General features: G+C 35.7%; 2 long non-coding RNA genes across 4 annotated transcripts; both read left to right on the top strand.

The window, feature by feature from the left end:
• Positions 1–2,869: 2,869 nt before the first annotated feature.
• On the top strand, positions 2,870–11,569 carry LOC146135220 (uncharacterized). 3 transcript variants are annotated; one of them, XR_014501611.1, is made up of 5 exons: positions 2,870–2,999; positions 3,152–3,293; positions 4,233–4,290; positions 4,511–4,569; positions 11,520–11,569. It is a non-coding gene; the product is annotated as an uncharacterized LOC146135220 (long non-coding RNA). The 3 variants fall into 3 exon arrangements; XR_014501609.1 differs by lacking the exon at positions 11,520–11,569 and adding an exon at positions 4,730–4,804; XR_014501610.1 differs by lacking the exon at positions 11,520–11,569 and adding an exon at positions 4,730–4,804 and having other exon boundaries at positions 2,949–3,030.
• Positions 11,570–16,714: 5,145 nt separating this feature from the next.
• Positions 16,715–18,367, top strand: LOC146135219 (uncharacterized). Its single transcript, XR_014501617.1, has 4 exons — positions 16,715–16,886; positions 17,804–17,861; positions 18,074–18,132; positions 18,293–18,367. It is a non-coding gene; the product is annotated as an uncharacterized LOC146135219 (long non-coding RNA).
• The last annotated feature ends 1,082 nt before the right edge of the window (positions 18,368–19,449 follow it).

Here is a 19,449-nt window from a genome sequence, read left to right as displayed (position 1 = left end):
TTTTTAAAGTATAGCGGGTGTTTTCGAAAAGTATATTACATATTATCAAATCCAGAGGCCCTAATCAAGAGTGCAAGACAGGAAAGTCTGGAAAAATCTAACCAGACCGAGTTACGAACTCACAACCTCAAATTTTTCGATCGAAAGAAAAAACTTTATTGTAAAATGCCGAATTTATTCTTAACGCCATAGAATTACCGCGAGCGGTCAAAATGATAAAGAAAGAAAATGCGGAATCATTTAGCTTTATTTTCAGTATAAGGGTGTCTTAACTATTGAGAGGCTTGAATCGTAATAGGTGTAAAATAATATACGTTGTAGACTCCTTTATTATCCCATGCTCTAAAAATACTTCATAGGGCTAGGCCAGGGCTGTCCAACATGAGGCACGCGACCTAATATAAAATGGCACGCAAGCCCCCAAAAAACTACAGCCAATTGTCAAAAATGCTAAATTTGTTCTACAGCCAATTGCCATTGTTTATTCACAATACAAGACAATCCCAGCAATTACGACAACAAACAGTTATTGACATTATAACATTATATTGTTTTTATTTTTTGTATAAAGCGCTTTTAATATTAGAAAAAAAATAGTTGTTAAACTTTGGCACGGGAAGAAGTTATAAGATAAAAATTGGCACGTCGGCATGTTTAAGTTGGACACCCCTGGGCTAGGCTATATTAACGAATTGCATTGCCGGCCCCAACCAACATTTTAGCGGCGTAAAGGGTATTTTTTTTATTGCTTGAAAACATTTGATTTTTAAATAGGCGAAAGAGATCAAAGAGCATTTGTTGTTATGCTGGTTGTTAAATGGACCACAAGTAGCTATTTAAAAGCATACAAGAACAAAAATTATCAGCACTCAGCGCATGGGACCCCTATGGGGGGGTGTAAGGGGGGCACTTACCCCATGTGGGTTTTTTACTAATATAAAATATATAAATTTCTACTGGCGAATATTAACATCATAGGTACTAATGTAAAATGATGTGTATATATTCACATTGCCCCCTATTTTGAAAAATGTTCTGCGGGCGCCTCTGTCTCCAAGCAACAGTAGCAGGATCATTGGACCTTACCAGTAAAACTAAGTCATGGCTAGTCAACGTATCAAACTGAAACAATTCTTGTTTCAAACGTAATATCACACACCAATATTTGCAGTATTAAGTAACAAACCCACTGTGTTGAAAATTGCAAACCATCTGAATAATTTATTGTGTGAAGGTAACCGTTTTTGGCAATACCGACAAAAAAGGTAATGTTTTTGGACAAAATTACAAAATATTGTTTTACATAACCTAGAGATAAAAATAAAACGTCATTTTATTAATGTTTCATGTAGGATTAATGGTCTTCAACTTTGCCAGACTGTAACATTTGCAACCCGTAATATAATTTTCGGAGTTCAAAATCGTCGTGCTGACTATGAGACACTTGTGACGACATTCTCGACACGAAATGAACTTCTCAACAAATTAACCTTCCTAAAAAATTAAAGTTTAATCTGCAAATCGCGTGATTGTCAAAAAAGGGAAGAGAAAGTTATCTGACGTAATATTACATAACATATAATCATATTTTATTATGATCATTATGAAACATATTGTGAGGACATGAAAAATACCATCTATAACCGAATTTTGATAGCTTGTTCTCTAGCAAGATATCTATGAAATTTAACATAGGTTCACCTAGGTCAGTGTTTCTCAAACTGGGGTCCGCGGTCCTTTTGGGGTCCGCGAGACAAATTTCTGGGACCGCAAAGAACCCAACAAAAAATCAACAGAACGCTCCTGAAGAAGAAAGCTTTTTGTGCAATAAAACTTTCAGGCAACTTAGTTTTCCAAACCGAGCTGATAGGTTGTTCTTTCACGTTATTGTACGCTTTGAGTTTAATTGTGCATTGTGACGTCATAGTATTGCATTGTGCTAACGAGAAGCACGCTTTACATTTAGCTGCGCTGCCACTGTGGGCTGTACGGTCACGGTTTTAAAACTGTTCGCGATTGATTCACTCAAATAAATGATTCGTTAGAGGTTAACATAGCCGAACTGATAGCAAAGAAGCAAGTGCACCAATCCCATTGATACCATTAAAACAAATGTTGTTTTGTGTATATTTTTAAGGGACCGCGAGCAATTTTATAAGTTGCTGAGGGACTGTTGCGTAATATTTTTAAAAAAAGTTTGAGAACCACTGACCTAGGTGCTCTAATGATAAAAATTAGGTTTCAACGAACTTACTAATACATACCTGAATACATAACAGTTCATGTACCTTAATAAGATTTGCTAGATTGCAGCATTCTACAGCAAGTAACTATGAGTTTTCGCGTTTAAAATGTTGAGCCAAACAAGAAAGACCCATGGCTTTAACCGCCAACACAATAAGTATGGATCTCATTACCCCTGCAAGAACAAAAACATAAATTTCCTCGGTGATGAACAACATCTCTGAATAACTCTAAAAAATGCCTATTAAAAAACAGCTAAAAAAGTAAACACTTTTTAACATAATTGATGAGGGTCAATATGATTCTTAGATCTTAAAGTTAAAACCCATTGTACATTTTTTTCTCTCGTACAAACAATTCATTCTAGAATAAACTAAAAAGTCGTAAAAACTTGACGGAACAATAACATTGTGTTGTAAGACATGCGAATTCTTTTAAAAAGTGTGATTGCGTTCCTTTCATTTGACAAATATTCTTGAGCGGTTTTGCTTATCGTGTAGATCTTTCTGGATTTTTTGCGAGACTCTTATTCAAAACGTTTGGCATTTAAATCTCATTGGAGGATTACAAATTTCGCCTGTTTCGGTGGCACTGCTATTTTTGTGTGCGAGTCAAATGCCGTGTTGGACAAACGTGATCATGGATGTCAACGTAAATTTATTTTAAACAACGAAGCAAGTTGAATCTGGAGTCATTTGTTTTCAGGTTTTAGCAAGAACCAAGTCGAACTTTCTGGAACGCAAGGCGTTGATCAGGTTTGGAATAAAATAGAAATATTGCACACAGGTTTGTGTACAACAACTGCAAACTAACCATATTAAGCTTGAACAAACGTGATCGTAGACTTGAAAGCCATTTTATTTAAATAGCAAAGTGTTCTCAGTTCATTGCCATTTGTCTTTGCCAGAATCAAGTTGGATTTTTCAGACAATTCTGCGTAGAATTCGATTTTGAAGAACAATGAAGAAATTTATCTTTCTTGCATTCGCCTGTTTGGCTTTGCTCGTAATAAGCGATACCGTGGAATCCAAGGCAGCTTGCGTTAACTGGTAAGTTAATAATGTGTTTTGCATTTGTAATTCGCCGTTAAACTCCGACTCCAGAGTCGGACTTCGCCCAAAAACAATACTGAGTCTGCGTCTGCTTCTAACCAAATTTGCAGATTTTGTTGAGTCCCGCAAGCACAATAGGTGGTTGGAAAAAGATAAGCCGTTCCACCTTATCAATAAACAGTTTGCGGTATTTGGTACCGCGGGTGTGCATGTCGGATTGTTTGGGTAATCCTACGCAGTCGTACTAGTGTCCTGAATCCGATTTCAGCCAAACGAATCGACGACTCCGCAGCCCTACTTTGAAGTTGAAAATTAATAGTAACATAGTATACAATTATTGCGGCACAATTGAAACTCGTTTTGTATCAAACATCTTAAGACAAATATTTACTAGTCTGGAAGATTTTGCAGACTCATACTTTGTGACGTTTAGTGTAAACGTTAAGAAGTTTACTTACAGTTGGTAATTTACCATTTTATATAACAAAAACTTATCTTAAATGCCAAAATTATTTTTGCACCGGATTGACTCCACTATGACCCTAGTATCGGACGAGTAGGTCTAATTTACAAACGGGAGAAAAACGATTTCCGTTCAGTTTTGTTGCATAATGGGATAATCCAGGTTTCTTTTGATGGCAGGTATACAGAAAACATTTACTAAAATTGATTTGTGATTACTAAGCAGAACATTAATATAAACTTTAATTAGGAAATATTTTATTACAGTTCTAAAATCCAACCCATCTCTTCTTTCATCAAGTTAATGCGAAGTTGAGAACTGTTTCTTTAAACGATATATATTTTTAATTAAAACGATATTTTTTTAATTTTCTAGAAAATCTAACACTATGGTGGGACTATTTTCGTTATAAAGTTTATCATTAATTTTTAGTTGTTTTCCATTTCATTTTTTTATCCTTTTTCTTTGTTTAGTGCTTATGTAAATGCACCGCCAGGAATTAACAGTGCTGCTGAGGTTCATTCGGCTAAGGTAAGCCTAAGTAGAATCAAATGTATTTACTCGCAGTCGGTTTGCACCTAAAGCCAATTACATGCTGATTATGCCCTCTACTGACAAAAACAATGTAGAGCAAAGGAAACAATGACAAAACGGTTCTATGACTTGTTCATTAAATTTGAATAAGTTTACCCATTAAAACTAATACATTGTAGGCAATTTTAGAGTAAAATTCCAATCAAGCTGTTTTTAGGAGGTGAAGTTCGTGGATGACTTAACTGAGGACCAAGGACCGCCGTAAACCCCAAAATGGTAAGTATTTCTGTCATAGAGGCTACTTATTGGCATTGTATCCTTCTGGCATTAATCTCGTTGATAGTTAATGCAAAGTTATAGTTTTTAAATTAATTATTTTTTTTGCCTATTGTTTTCTGGTACTTTAAAGTACTTTAATTTTAATTATTCTTCACAGATTCTCATCATTTTCTCAGAGTGTCAACACACATTGTAAATTTATCACCAATAAACACATGTTGAGATCCCAAAACCGTTGTGTGTTGTATACCGTACCTTCGCAAGGCAATGCTGAAAGATGAAATATATTGCCGATAGGTCTAATGTTAAGACCCAGTTAGGTCCTTTGCAAAACCAACCTAGTAGTCCAAGTTAAATCACTCTCAATAAAAAGAAGAAAAAATCCCAGTCAGAATCTTTAATTACCTTGTTCCAAGTTAGTGCTATAACAAACCAGGGCGAAGTAAAATCTTAGCATTAACAAAACTGTTTTTCTCATGTATTCGGTAAATCTTCATTTTTGTCACAAAACAAACAGCGAGCGAACTGTTTATCTGTTTAACGCAAGAATTTGAAGTAAATGCCCCAATTTTTTCGACTTTTTATTTAATTTAAACACTAACCCTTTGAAACAGCGCTGCCGAGTCGGTTTAAAATAACCCGAGTCCGACTCCCTAGTCCCAAATCTGACTCCGACTTCACAGTCCTGCTTTTAACAAATGGCGAAAATGCAAGTCAAAGTCTAACCGTTTAAAAAAATGACTTGAGTGTATTTAGGTCAAGTTATACCTCTAAGTTTTTACAATACTGCAGATTTTCAAATAAACATTAGCTTTGTATTTGAAAGAACCGAAAACTGATTTTAAAGTAGTCGTTTGGAGCGGAAAGTTTTCGGCATGAACAGTATTCAACTGATTGCAGCGATTTGCAGCAAAGCTTCTGCTTTGTGACGTTCAAAGGTTTAATGTCAATCGTGACAAGAGGTAATCAATTTTACGTCCTCAAAAAATACCATTTCCGTTGCACGACGAACAGAAATAAGCGTCGTGCAGAAAAGAGACTCGTGACGGTAAATGTTAACTGACTGCACGGTACGTGTGCAAATGAACTGCCTATGCACGCAAAAAACAATTTTCGCGTCACGGAATAAACTTCTCCACCGTAATTGTCCTCCAAGTCAAAGAAGTAACTTCAATTCCAATGCAAGTTGTAATCGCTTGCTTGGCTTTGCTGGTCTTCACAGCAGCATCCAAATCAATTAGAATTTGTAACTAGTGAATCGAATATATTGCACTGTTAAATCGCTGCGAAAAGTTAAAAATAAACTTCTGCCATAGACATATAACTTGATTCGGCAATTTTTTTTCTGAGAGGCATATTGGAAACCAATGAGAACCCTATTGGAATTAACGAAATGTGAGCATTTAATATTGAGCTGTGGCTGTAATTCAACCCAAACTTACAAACCAAGAATTATAGCAACAAGAAAAATACTTTTCAGCTTAATCCAAAGAATGAGAAGCGTTTTGGGATTTAATGAAATGTTAGCTTTCAACTATTGATCCGTGGTTATAATTAAACCAACACTTACAAACCAATAAATATAGCTACAAGAAAATATTTTTCTAAAGAAGCTAAACTGAAAACATTGCGGTATCTTCAGGTTGGAAATTTCTCAGCTGACAGCAAACAACATTAGACAAAATACTTGTTAATCCAAGTTGTAACTACAACACAGTAAAACTTAGGCTGGAAAACAAACAAAACCCCTCGATATTAAAGCTTTTCTGGTGGCACTCGTACAAAGAGTCTAGTATGGGTAGGGTACTCGATCATTCTCGTTACTCGTGCAGAGAGCGAGTTAAGACCGTCATGTTTCCATCGATCCTTCCACGATTTCAAAAGCTCAAAGCGTTTCGAGTTTTCAGCGTTTCCTGAATCTCTTGAATGCTTGATCATTTTAAACCTGAAAACGTCCGATAAAAGCAAGGTTCATGTTAGGATTGTTAAAAAAACAAAATATCAGCCACAATAAGGTCCATTTATTGCTATTAAATTTGGACATAAAATCATAATTCATTCATGTTCAAGTTTTAGGCCATTATTAAAAAAAGACTTATTTATTTCTCACGTGATATTGTTTCGAGTTGTTTACTCATTAACTTTATATGTTAAAAATATTTTTTAACATATTTTATTTCAAAACCAGATAAGACTAGAAAGTTTGGCCTTTTATTTTACGTTTGAAAATCAAAATCCATTCGGTTCTCAGTGTTCTGAAACAAGAAAGTGCCTGAAAAAATATTTGTGTTGAGGATGACGAATATTACATTCGATATTGAGTTAAAGATAGATTTATTGAGTTGTGTTCACATTATTTGTAAACATAATACTAAAGGTGAACCAAACTTCTTAAATGTGTGCTCATCGTGCGAAATGTCGATAAAATTTACCTGTATCGTTCACCGATAAGGCGATAAATCTCGTATTTGGTCACAATTCGTCTTTTCATTTCACTATCCTCTCCACCCCAACCCTGCAACACAACCGTACATACATTTATAGGCAGTTGGCTAAAAAATAGCTAATAAACAATGCTCAGGTATCAATTTTATTTACAGCAGAATACTCTATATAAATCAAGTTACACTGACAATGCCCTTGTCGATAATTCTTTTAAGATATTTTACACTCATATGTGTGTACATATGTTTCATTGAATAAATGATATGGTACTGTGGATCCCCTTCAATATGAAGTTGCTTGTACTAACAGATTGAGCAAGCATTTGGCGTCCCAATATCAAATTAGTCAGAACTATTTCGCTTCGATGACACTCAAATAACTGTACAGAAGCTTTAGGTAGCTCGATTTCTTGGAAACGTAACGTGTGCAAAGCGTGTGGCGAAAATATTATCCAAGAAACAGAAGCAAAACCGTTGCAGTAGTTGATTAGTAGCACACAACAGGAAATGGAGCGAGCTTAAGCCATCCAACGTGCCAACAAACTGCAGCCAGCATTCAGGAAATCACGACGAGACGGTTAACGCCTGTGACGCGTCGAAGCATCAGGGCTGCGGAGTCGGTTAAACCAGGGGTCGGCAACCTTTTTTACGCTGCGGGCCAGTTTAAAACTAAAATTTTGTCGCGGACCGGCCTTAAAAACACCAAATGTTTAGTAAAGGAAATATTTATTACAACTTTTTCAATAAACTAAACCTAAAATGCATACGTAGTTTTTCAAATCTTTCCTGCCTGAACATAAAAATATTAATTAGTTTTATTGTGGGACATTGTTTGCATGATATGATTCTATTGCACTTGAGGGTGAACACAGTTAAGCATAAAAAAACGGAATATTTTGGCCCTTTTTCGATTTATTGACATACGCGGAGTTAGATTGTACATACATTTATAGGCAGTTGGCTAAAAAATAGCTAATAAACAATGCTCAGGTATCAATTTTAGTTACAGGAGAATACTCTATATAAATTAAGATATACTGACAATGCCCTTGCACTCATATGTGTGTACATATGTTTCATTGAATAAATGATATGGTACTGTGGATCCCCTTCAATATGAAGTTGCTTGTACTAACAGATTGAGCAAGCAATTTGCGTCCCAATATCAAATTAGTCAGAACTATTTCGCTTCGATGACACTCAAATAACTGTACAGAAGCTTTAGGTAGCTCAATTTATTTGAAACGTAACGTGTGCAAAGCGTGTGGCGAAAGTATTATCCAAGAAACAGAAGCAAAACCGTTGCAGTGGTTGGTTAGTAGCGCACAACAGGAAATGGAGCGAGCTTAAGCCATCAAACGTGACAACAAACTTCTGGCAACATTTAGGAAATCACGACGAGACGGTTAACGCCTGTGATGCGTCGAAGCATCAGGGCTGCGGAGTCGGTTAAACCAGGGGTCGGCAACCTTTTTTACGCTGCAGACCGGTTTAAAACTAAAATTTTGTTGCGGACCGGTCTTAAAAAACAAAAAAATGCTCAGTAAAGAAAATTTATTACAGCTTTTTCAATAAACGAATTAAAATGCATACGTTGTTTTTCAAATCTTTCCTGCCTGAACATAAAAATATTAATTAGTTTTATTAAGGGACATTGTTTGCATGATATGATTCTATTGATTAGTAGCACACGACAGGAAATGCAGCGAGCTTAAGCCATCAAACGTGACAACAAACTTCTGGCAACATTTAGGAAATCACTACGAGACGGTTAACGCCTTGGATGCGCCCAAGAAGCAGGGCTGCGCAGTGGGTTAACAACAAGAGTCATACTACCGAGTCCAAGTCTGACTTTTGTCGGAAAAAATAAACTCGAGTCAGACTGACGAGTCTTCATTCCGATTGCTGACTATGGGTCGATTCTGTCGAGTCTCGATTCCACATTTTTACTCTACAGCCTGGTAGTCCACCCATTTATAAAACTCGATTACGTAGATATACATTAGTCCACTTAAATATAAGGTTATATAACTCATCGAGCAACAATGCGTGCGTCGAAAATAGTTTAACCTATGCTATTTCATCTTTCCAATTTACAGTTTTTCTGCCTTACAAGCTTGAAGGTGGTACTGCCCAAAATATCTATGAAATTTAACATAATTTCACGTAAACACACGTAAACACTATAATGATAAAAATTAGGTTAAAACGAACGTAAAGATACATAATTAAATACATAACGGTTCATGTACCTAAATACGTTATTTGCAGCATTTTACAGCAAGTAACTACGAGTTTTCGCGTTTAAAATTGTTGCATCAAGCGAGAAAGACCCGTGGATTTAATAGTAAGTATGGAATTAATTATCCCTGCAAGAACAAAACATAAATTTTCTTGGCAGTTAATGAACAACATCTCTGAATTACCTCTTCCCATAAAATAAAACAGCTAGAAAAGTTAACACTTTTTGAGTTAATTGATAAGGGTCAATATAATTCTTGGATTTGAAAACTTATAGTGCAGTGTTTTAAACTATTCTTTGTAGAATAAACCAAAAAGAAACAACTTAAAATAACAATAACGTTGGATGCGGTTCTTTCATTTGACATTTGACAAATATACTTTAGTGTTTAGTGGATATGCTTATCGTGAAGATTTTCTGGTTATATTTTACCGAGACTTTTAGCATATGGGATATTCATTCCAAGGTCCGTTTGTTTGATGCATCAGTCTCTTCAATTCAAAACGTTTGCCATTAAAATCTCATTAGCGGATTCAAAATTTCGCCTGTCTCGCTGGCATTGCGGTTTTTCGCGTGCGAGTAAAATGCCGTGTTGAAAAAACGTGATCGTAGACTTGAAAGCAATTTTATTTAAATAGCAAGGTTTTCTCAGTTCATTGCTATTTGTCTTTGCCAGAATCAAGTTGGATTTTTCAGACAATTCTGCGTAGAATTCGACTTTGAAGAACAATGAAGAAATTTATCTTTCTTGCATTCGCCTGTTTGGCTTTGCTCGTAATAAGCGATACCGTGGAATCCAAGGCAGCTTGCGTTAACTGGTAAGTTAATAATGTGTTTTGCATTTGTAATTCGCCGTTAAACTCCGACTCCAGAGTCGGACTTCTCCCAAAAACAATACTGAGTCTGCGTCTGCTTCTAACCAAATTTGCAGATTTTGTCAAGTCCCGCAAGCACAACATGTGGTTGGAAAAAGATAAGCCGTATGTTATTCCACCTTAACAATAAACAGTTTGCGGTATTTGGTACCGCGGGTGTGCATGTCGTACTGTTTGGGTAATCCTACGCAGTCGTACTAGTGTCCTGAATCCGATTCCAGCCAAACAAGTCGACGACTCCGCAGCCCTACTGTGAAGTTGAAAATTAATAGTAACATAGTATACAAATATTGCGGCACAATTGAAACTCGTATTGTATCAAACATCTTAAGACAAATATTTACTAGTCTGGAAGATTTTGCAGACTCATACTTTGTGACGTTTAGTGTAAACGTTAAGAAGTTTACTTACAGTTGGTAATTTACCATTTTATCTAACAAAAACTTCTCTTAAATGCCAAAATTATTTCTGCACCGGATTGACTCCACTATGACCCTAGAATCGGACGAGTAGGTCTAATTTACAAACGGGAGAAAACCGATTTCCGTTCAGTTTTGTTGCATAATGGGATAATCCAGGTTTCTTTTAATGGCAGGTATACAGAAAACATTTACTAAAATTGATTTGTGATTACTAAGCAGAACATTAATATAAACTTTGATTAGGAAATATTTTATTACAGTACTAAAATCCCACCCATCTCTTCTTCCATCAAGTTAATGCGAAGATGAGAACTGTTTCTTTAAACGATATATTTTTTTATTAAAACGATATTTTTTTTAATTTTCTAGAAAATCTAACACTATGGTGGGACTATTTTCGTTATAAAGTTTATCAATAATTTTTAGTTGTTTTCCATTTCATTTTTTTATCATTTTTCTTTGTTTAGTGCTTTTGCAAATATGCCGCCAGGAATTAACAGTGCTGTGGAGGTTCATTCGGCTAAGGTAAGCCTAAGTAGGATCAAATGTATTTACTCGCAGTCGGTTTGCACCTAAAGCCAACTACATGCTGATTATGCCCTCTACTGACAAAAATAATGTAGAACAAAAATAACAATGACAGAACGGTTCTATGACTTGTTCACTAAATTTGAAAAAGTTTGCCCATTAAAACTAATACATTGCAGGCCATTTTAGAGTAAAATTCCAATCAAGCTGTTTTTAGGAGGTGAAGTTCGTGGATGACTTAACTGAGGACAAAGGACCGCCGTAAACCCCAAAATGGTAAGTATTTCTGTCATAGAGGCTACTTATTGGCATTGTATCCTTCTGGCATTAATCTCGTTGATAGATAATGTAAAGTTATAGTTTCAAAACTAATTATTTTTTTAGCCTATTGTTTTCTGGTACTTTGAAGTACTTTAATTTTAATTATTCTTCACAGATTTTCATCATTTTCTCAGAGTGTCAACACACGTTGTAAATTTATCACCAATAAACACATGTTGAGATCTCAAAACCGTTGTGTGTTGTATACCGTACCTTCGCAAGGCAATGCTGAAAGATGAAATATATTGCCGATAGGTCTAATGTTAAGACCCAGTTAGGTCCTTTGCAAAACCAACCAAGTAGTCCAAGTTAAATCACTCTCAATAAAAAGATGAAAAAATCCCAGTCAGAATCTTTAATTACCTTGTTCCAAGTTAGTGCTATAACAAACCAGGGCGAAGTAATATCTTAGCATTATTATGTAATGTTTGCAACTAGCAAAACTGTTTTTCTCATGTATTCAGCAAATCTTCATTTTTGTCACAAAACAAACAGCGAGCGAAATGCTTATCTGTTTAAGGCAAGAATTTGAAGTAAATGCCCCAATTTTTTCGACTTTTTATTTAATTTAAACACTAACCCTTTGAAACAGCGCTGCCGAGTCGGTTTAAAACAACCCGAGTCCGACTCCCTAGTCCCAAACTGACTCCGACTCCACAGTCCTGCTTTTAACAAATGGCCAAAATGCAAGTCAAAGTCTAACCGTTTAAAAAAATGACTTGAGTGTATTTAGGTCAAGTTATATCTCTAAGTTTTTACAATACTGCAGATTTTCAAATAAACATTAGCTTTGTATTTCAAAGAACCGAAAACTGATTTTAAAGTAGTCGTTCGGTGCGGAAAGTTTTCGGCATGAACAGTATTCAACTGATTGCAGCGATTTGCAGCAAAGCTTCTGCTTTGTGACGTTCAAAGGTTTAATGTCAATCGTGACAAGAGGTAATCAATTTTACGTCCTCAAAAAAATACCATTTCCGATGCACGACGAACAAAAATAAGCGTCGTGCAGAAAAAAGACTCGTGACGGTAAATGTTAACTGACTGCACGGTACGTGTGCAAACGAACTGCCTATGCACGCAAAAAACAATTTTCGCGTCACGGAATAAACTTCTCCACCGTAATTGTCCTCCAAGTCAAAGAAGTAACTTCAATTCCAATGCAAGTTGTAATCGCTTGCTTGGCTTTGCTGGTCTTTACAGCAGCATCCAAATCAATTAGAATTTGTAACTAGTGATTCGAATATATTGCACTGTTAAATCGTTGCGAAAAGTTAAAAATAAACTTCTGCCATAGAAATATTATTTGATTCGGCAATTTTTTTTCTGAGAGGCATACTGGAAACCAATGAGAACCCTATTGGAATTAACGAAATGTGAGCATTTAATATTGAGCTGTGGCTGTAATTCAACCCAAACTTACAAACCAAGAATTATAGCAACAAGAAAAATACTTTTCAGCTTAATCCAAAGAATGAGAAGCGTTTTGGGATTTAATGAAATGTTAGCTTTCAACTATTGATCTGTGGTTATAATTAAACCAACACTTACAAACCAATAAATATAGCTACAAGAAAATATTTTTCTAAAGAAGCTAAACTGAAAACATTGCGGTATCTTCAGGTTGGAAATTTCTCAGCTGACAGCAAACAACATTAGACAAAATACTTGTTAATCCAAGTTGTAACTACAACACAGTAAAACTTAGGCTGGAAAACAAACAAAACCCCTCGATATTAAAGCTTTTCTGGTGGCACTCGTACAAAGAGTCTAGTAAGGGTAGGGTACTCGATCATTCTCGTTACTCGTGCAGAGAGCGAGTTAAGACCGTCATGTTTCCATCGATCCTTCCACGATTTCAAAAGCTCAAAGCGTTTCGAGTTTTCAGCGTTTCCTGAATCTCTTGAATGCTTGATCATTTTAAACCTGAAAACGTCCGATAAAAGCAAGGTTCATGTTAGGATTGTTAAAAAAACAAAATATCAGCCACAATAAGGTCCATTTATTGCTATTAAATTTGGACATAAAATCATAATTCATTCATGTTCAAGTTTTAGGCCATTATTAAAAAAAGACTTATTTATTTCTCACGTGATATTGTTTCGAGTTGTTTACTCACTAACTTTATATGTTAAAAATATTTTTTAACATATTTTATTTCAAAACCAGATAAGACTAGAAAGTTTGGCCTTTTATTTTACGTTTGAAAATCAAAATCCATTCGGTTCTCAGTGTTCTGAAACAAGAAAGTGCCTGAAAAAATATTTGTGTTGAGGATGACGAATATTACATCAGATATTGAGTTAAAGATAGATTTATTGAGTTGTGTTCACATTATTTGTAAACATAATACTAAAGGTGAACCAAACTTCTTAAATGTGTGCTCATCGTGCGAAATGTCGATAAAATTTACCTGTATCGTTCACCGATAAGGCGATAAATCTCGTATTTGGTCACAATTCGTCTTTTCATTTCACTATCCTCTCCACCCCAACCCTGCAACACAACCGTACATACATTTATAGGCAGTTGGCTAAAAAATAGCTAATAAACAATGCTCAGGTATCAATTTTATTTACAGCAGAATACTCTATATAAATCAAGTTACACTGACAATGCCCTTATCGATAATTCTTTTAAGATATTTTACACTCATATGTGTGTACATATGTTTCATTGAATAAATGATATGGTACTGTGGATCCCCTTCAATATGAAGTTGCTTGTACTAACAGATTGAGCAAGCATTTGGCGTCCCAATATCAAATTAGTCAGAACTATTTCGCTTCGATGACACTCAAATAACTGTACAGAAGCTTTAGGTAGCTCGATTTATTTGAAACGTAACGTGTGCAAAGCGTGTGGCGAAAATATTATCCAAGAAACAGAAGCAAAACCGTTGCAGTAGTTGATTAGTAGCACACAACAGGAAATGGAGCGAGCTTAAGCCATCCAACGTGCCAACAAACTGCAGCCAGCATTCAGGAAATCACGACGAGACGGTTAACGCCTGTGACGCGTCGAAGCATCAGGGCTGCGGAGTCGGTTAAACCAGGGGTCGGCAACCTTTTTTACGCTGCGGGCCAGTTTAAAACTAAAATTTTGTCGCGGACCGGCCTTAAAACACCAAATGTTTAGTAAAGGAAATATTTATTACAACTTTTTCAATAAACTAAACCTAAAATGCATACGTAGTTTTTCAAATCTTTCCTGCCTGAACATAAAAATATTAATTAGTTTTATTGTGGGACATTGTTTGCATGATATGATTCTATTGCACTTGAGGGTGAACACAGTTAAGCATAAAAAAAACGGAATATTTTGGCCCTTTTTCGATTTATTGACATACGCGGAGTTAGATTGTACATACATTTATAGGCAGTTGGCTAAAAAATAGCTAATAAACAATGCTCAGGTATCAATTTTAGTTACAGGAGAATACTCTATATAAATTAAGATATACTGACAATGCCCTTGCACTCATATGTGTGTACATATGTTTCATTGAATAAATGATATGGTACTGTGGATCCCCTTCAATATGAAGTTGCTTGTACTAACAGATTGAGCAAGCAATTTGCGTCCCAATATCAAATTAGTCAGAACTATTTCGCTTCGATGACACTCAAATAACTGTACAGAAGCTTTAGGTAGCTCAATTTATTTGAAACGTAACGTGTGCAAAGCGTGTGGCGAAAGTATTATCCAAGAAACAGAAGCAAAACCGTTGCAGTGGTTGGTTAGTAGCGCACAACAGGAAATGGAGCGAGCTTAAGCCATCAAACGTGACAACAAACTTCTGGCAACATTTAGGAAATCACGACGAGACGGTTAACGCCTGTGATGCGTCGAAGCATCAGGGCTGCGGAGTCGGTTAAACCAGGGGTCGGCAACCTTTTTTACGCTGCGGGCCGGTTTAAAACTAAAATTTTGTTGCGGACCGGTCTTAAAAAACAAAAAAATGCTCAGTAAAGGAAATTTATTACAGCTTTTTCAATAAACGAATTAAAATGCATACGTTGTTTTTCAAATCTTTCCTGCCTGAACATAAAAATATTAATTAGTTTTATTAAGGGACATTGTTTGCATGATATGATTCTATTGATTAGTAGCACACGACAGGAAATGCAGCGAGCTTAAGCCATCAAACGTGACAACAAACTTCTGGCAACATTTAGGAAATCACTACGAGACGGTTAACGCCTTGGATGCGCCCAAGAAGCAGGGCTGCGCAGTGGGTTAACAACAAGAGTCATACTACCGAGTCCAAGTCTGACTTTTGTCGGAAAAAATAAACTCGAGTCAGACTGACGAGTCTTCATTCCGATTGCTGACTATGGGTCGATTCTGTCGAGTCTCGATTCCACATTTTTACTCTACAGCCTGCTAGTCCACCCATTTATAAAACTCGATTACGTAGATATACATTAGTCCACTTAAATATAAGGTTATATAACTCATCGAGCAACAATGCGTGCGTCGAAAATAGTTTAACCTATGCTATTTCATCTTTCCAATTTACAGTTTTTCTGCCTTACAAGCTTGAAGGTGGTACTGCCCAAAATATCTATGAAATTTAACATAATTTCACGTAAACACACGTAAACACTATAATGATAAAAATTAGGTTAAAACGAACGTAAAGATACATAATTAAATACATAACGGTTCATGTACCTAAATACGTTATTTGCAGCATTTTACAGCAAGTAACTACGAGTTTTCGCGTTTAAAATTGTTGCATCAAGCGAGAAAGACCCGTGGATTTAATAGTAAGTATGGAATTAATTATCCCTGCAAGAACAAAACATAAATTTTCTTGGCAGTTAATGAACAACATCTCTGAATTACCTCTTCCCATAAAATAAAACAGCTAGAAAAGTTAACACTTTTTGAGTTAATTGATAAGGGTCAATATAATTCTTGGATTTGAAAACTTATAGTGCAGTGTTTTAAACTATTCTTTGTAGAATAAACCAAAAAGAAACAACTTAAAATAACAATAACGTTGGATGCGGTTCTTTCATTTGACATTTGACAAATATACTTTAGTGTTTAGTGGATATGCTTATCGTGAAGATTTTCTGGTTATATTTTACCGAGACTTTTAGCATATGGGATATTCATTCCAAGGTCCGTTTGTTTGATGCATCAGTCTCTTCAATTCAAAACGTTTGCCATTAAAATCTCATTAGCGGATTCAAAATTTCGCCTGTTTCGCTGGCATTGCGGTTTTTCGCGTGCGAGTAAAATGCCGTGTTGAAAAAACGTGATCGTAGACTTGAAAGCAATTTTATTTAAATAGCAAGGTTTTCTCAGTTCATTGCCATTTGTCTTTGCCAGAATCAAGTTGGATTTTTCAGACAATTCTGCGTAGAATTCGACTTTGAAGAACAATGAAGAAATTTATCTTTCTTGCATTCGCCTGTTTGGCTTTGCTCGTAATAAGCGATACCGTGGAATCCAAGGCAGCTTGCGTTAACTGGTAAGTTAATAATGTGTTTTGCATTTGTAATTCGCCGTTAAACTCCGACTCCAGAGTCGGACTTCTCCCAAAAACAATACTGAGTCTGCGTCTGCTTCTAACCAAATTTGCAGATTTTGTCAAGTCCCGCAAGCACAACATGTGGTTGGAAAAAGATAAGCCGTATGTTATTCCACCTTAACAATAAACAGTTTGCGGTATTTGGTACCGCGGGTGTGCATGTCGTACTGTTTGGGTAATCCTACGCAGTCGTACTAGTGTCCTGAATCCGATTTCAGCCAAACGAATCGACGACTCCGCAGCCCTACTGTGAAGTTGAAAATTAATAGTAACATAGTATACAATTATTGCGGCACAATTGAAACTCGTTTTGTATCAAACACCTTAAGACAAATATTTACTAGTCTGGAAGATTTTGCAGACTCATACTTTGTGACGTTTAGTGTAAACGTTAAGAAGTTTACTTACAGTTGGTAATTTACCATTTTATATAACAAAAACTTCTCTTAAATGCCAAAATTACCCTAGAATCGGACGAGTAGGTCTAATTCACAAACGGGAGAAAACCGATTTCCGTTCAGTTTTGTTGCATAATGGGATAATCCAGGTTTATTTTAATGGCAGGTATACAGAAAACATTTACTAAAATTGATTTGTGATTACTAAGCAGAACATTAATATGAACTTTAATTAGGAAATATTTTATTACAATACTAAAATCCCACCCATCTCTTCTTCCATCAAGTTAATGCGAAGATGAGAACTGTTTCTTTAAACGATATATTTTTTTATTAAAACGATATTTTTTTTAATTTTCTAGAAAATCTAACACTATGTTGGGACTATTTTCGTTATAAAGTTTATCATTAATTTTTAGTTGTTTTCGTTTCATTTTTTTATCCTTTTTCTTTGTTTAGTGCTTTTGCAAATTTGCCGCCAGGAATTAACAGTGCTGCTGAGGTTCATTCGGCTAAGGTAAGCCTAAGTAGAATCAAATGTATTTACTCGCAGTCGGTTTGCACCTAAAGCCAATTACATGCTGATTATGCCCTCTACTGACAAAAGCAATGTAGAGCTAAAAACAATGACAAAAACGGTTCTATCACTTGAACTTGAAAAAGTTTGCCCATTAAAACTAATACATTGTAGGCAATTTTAGAGTAAAATTCCAATCAAGCTGTTTTTAGGAGGTGAAGTTCGTGGATGACTTAACTGAGGACCAAGGACCACCGTAAACCCCAAAATGGTAAGTATTTCTGTCATATAGGCTACTTATTGCCATTGTATCCTTCTGGCATTAATCTCGTTGATAGTTAATGTAAAGTTATAGTTTGTAAATTAATTATTTTTTTTGCCTATTGTTTTCTGGTACTTTAAAGTACTTTAATTTTAATTATTCTTCACAGATTTTCATCATTTTCTCAGAGTGTCAACACACGTTGTAAATTTATCACCAATAAACACATGTTGAGATCTCAAAACAGTTGTGTGTTGTATACCGTACCTTCGCAAGGCAATGCTGAAAGATAAAATATATTGCCGATAGGTCTAATGTTAAGACCCAGTTAGGTCCTTTGCAAAACCAACCTAATAGTCCAAGTTAAATCACTCTCAATAAAAAGATGAAAAAATCCCAGTCAGAATCTTTAATTACCTTGTTCCAAGTTAGTGCTATAACAAACCAGGGCGAAGTAAAATCTTAGCATTATTATGTAATGATTGCAACTAGCAAAACTGTTTTTCTCATGTATTTGGTAACTCTTCATTTTTGTCACAAAACAAACAGCGAGCGAACTGTTTATCTGTTTAACGCAAGAATTTGAAGTAAATGCCCCAATTTTTTCGACTTTTTATTTAATTTAAACACTAACCCTTTGAAACAGCGCTGCCGAGTCGGTTTAAAATAACCCGAGTCCGACTCCCTAGTCCCAAATCTGACTCCGACTTCACAGTCCTGCTTTTAACAAATGGCGAAAATGCAAATCAAAGTCTAACCGTTTAAAAAAATGACTTGAGTGTATTTAGGTCAAGTTATACCTCTAAGTTTTTACAATACTGCAGATTTTCAAATAAACATTAACTTTGTATTTGAAAGAACCGAAAACTGATTTTAAAGTAGTCGTTTGGAGCGGAAAGTTTTCGGCATGAACAGTATTCAACTGATTGCAGCGATTTGCAGCAAAGCTTCTGCTTTGTGACGTTCAAAGGTTTAATGTCAATCGTGACAAGAGGTAATCAATTTTACGTCCTCAAAAAAATACCATTTCCGATGCACGACGAACAAAAATAAGCGTCGTGCAGAAAAAAGACTCGTGACGGTAAATGTTAGCTGACTGCACGGTACGTGTGCAAACGAACTGCCTATGCACGCAAAAAACAATTTGCGCGTCACGGAATAAACTTCTCCACCGTAATTGTCCTCCAAGTCAAAGAAGTAAATTCAATTCCAATGCACGTTGTAATCGCTTGCTTGGCTTTGCTGGTCTTCACAGCAGCATCCAAATCAATTAGAATTTGTAACTAGTGAATCGAATATATTGCACTGTTAAATCGTTGCGAAAAG

This window comes from Ascidiella aspersa, chromosome 8 (genome assembly GCF_963924565.1).
Source record: "Ascidiella aspersa chromosome 8, kaAscAspe10.2, whole genome shotgun sequence".
Classification (NCBI taxonomy): Eukaryota; Metazoa; Chordata; class Ascidiacea; order Phlebobranchia; family Ascidiidae; genus Ascidiella; species Ascidiella aspersa.
Note: the sequence above shows the minus strand (reverse complement) of the source record. Positions and strands in the feature narration are given on the sequence as shown.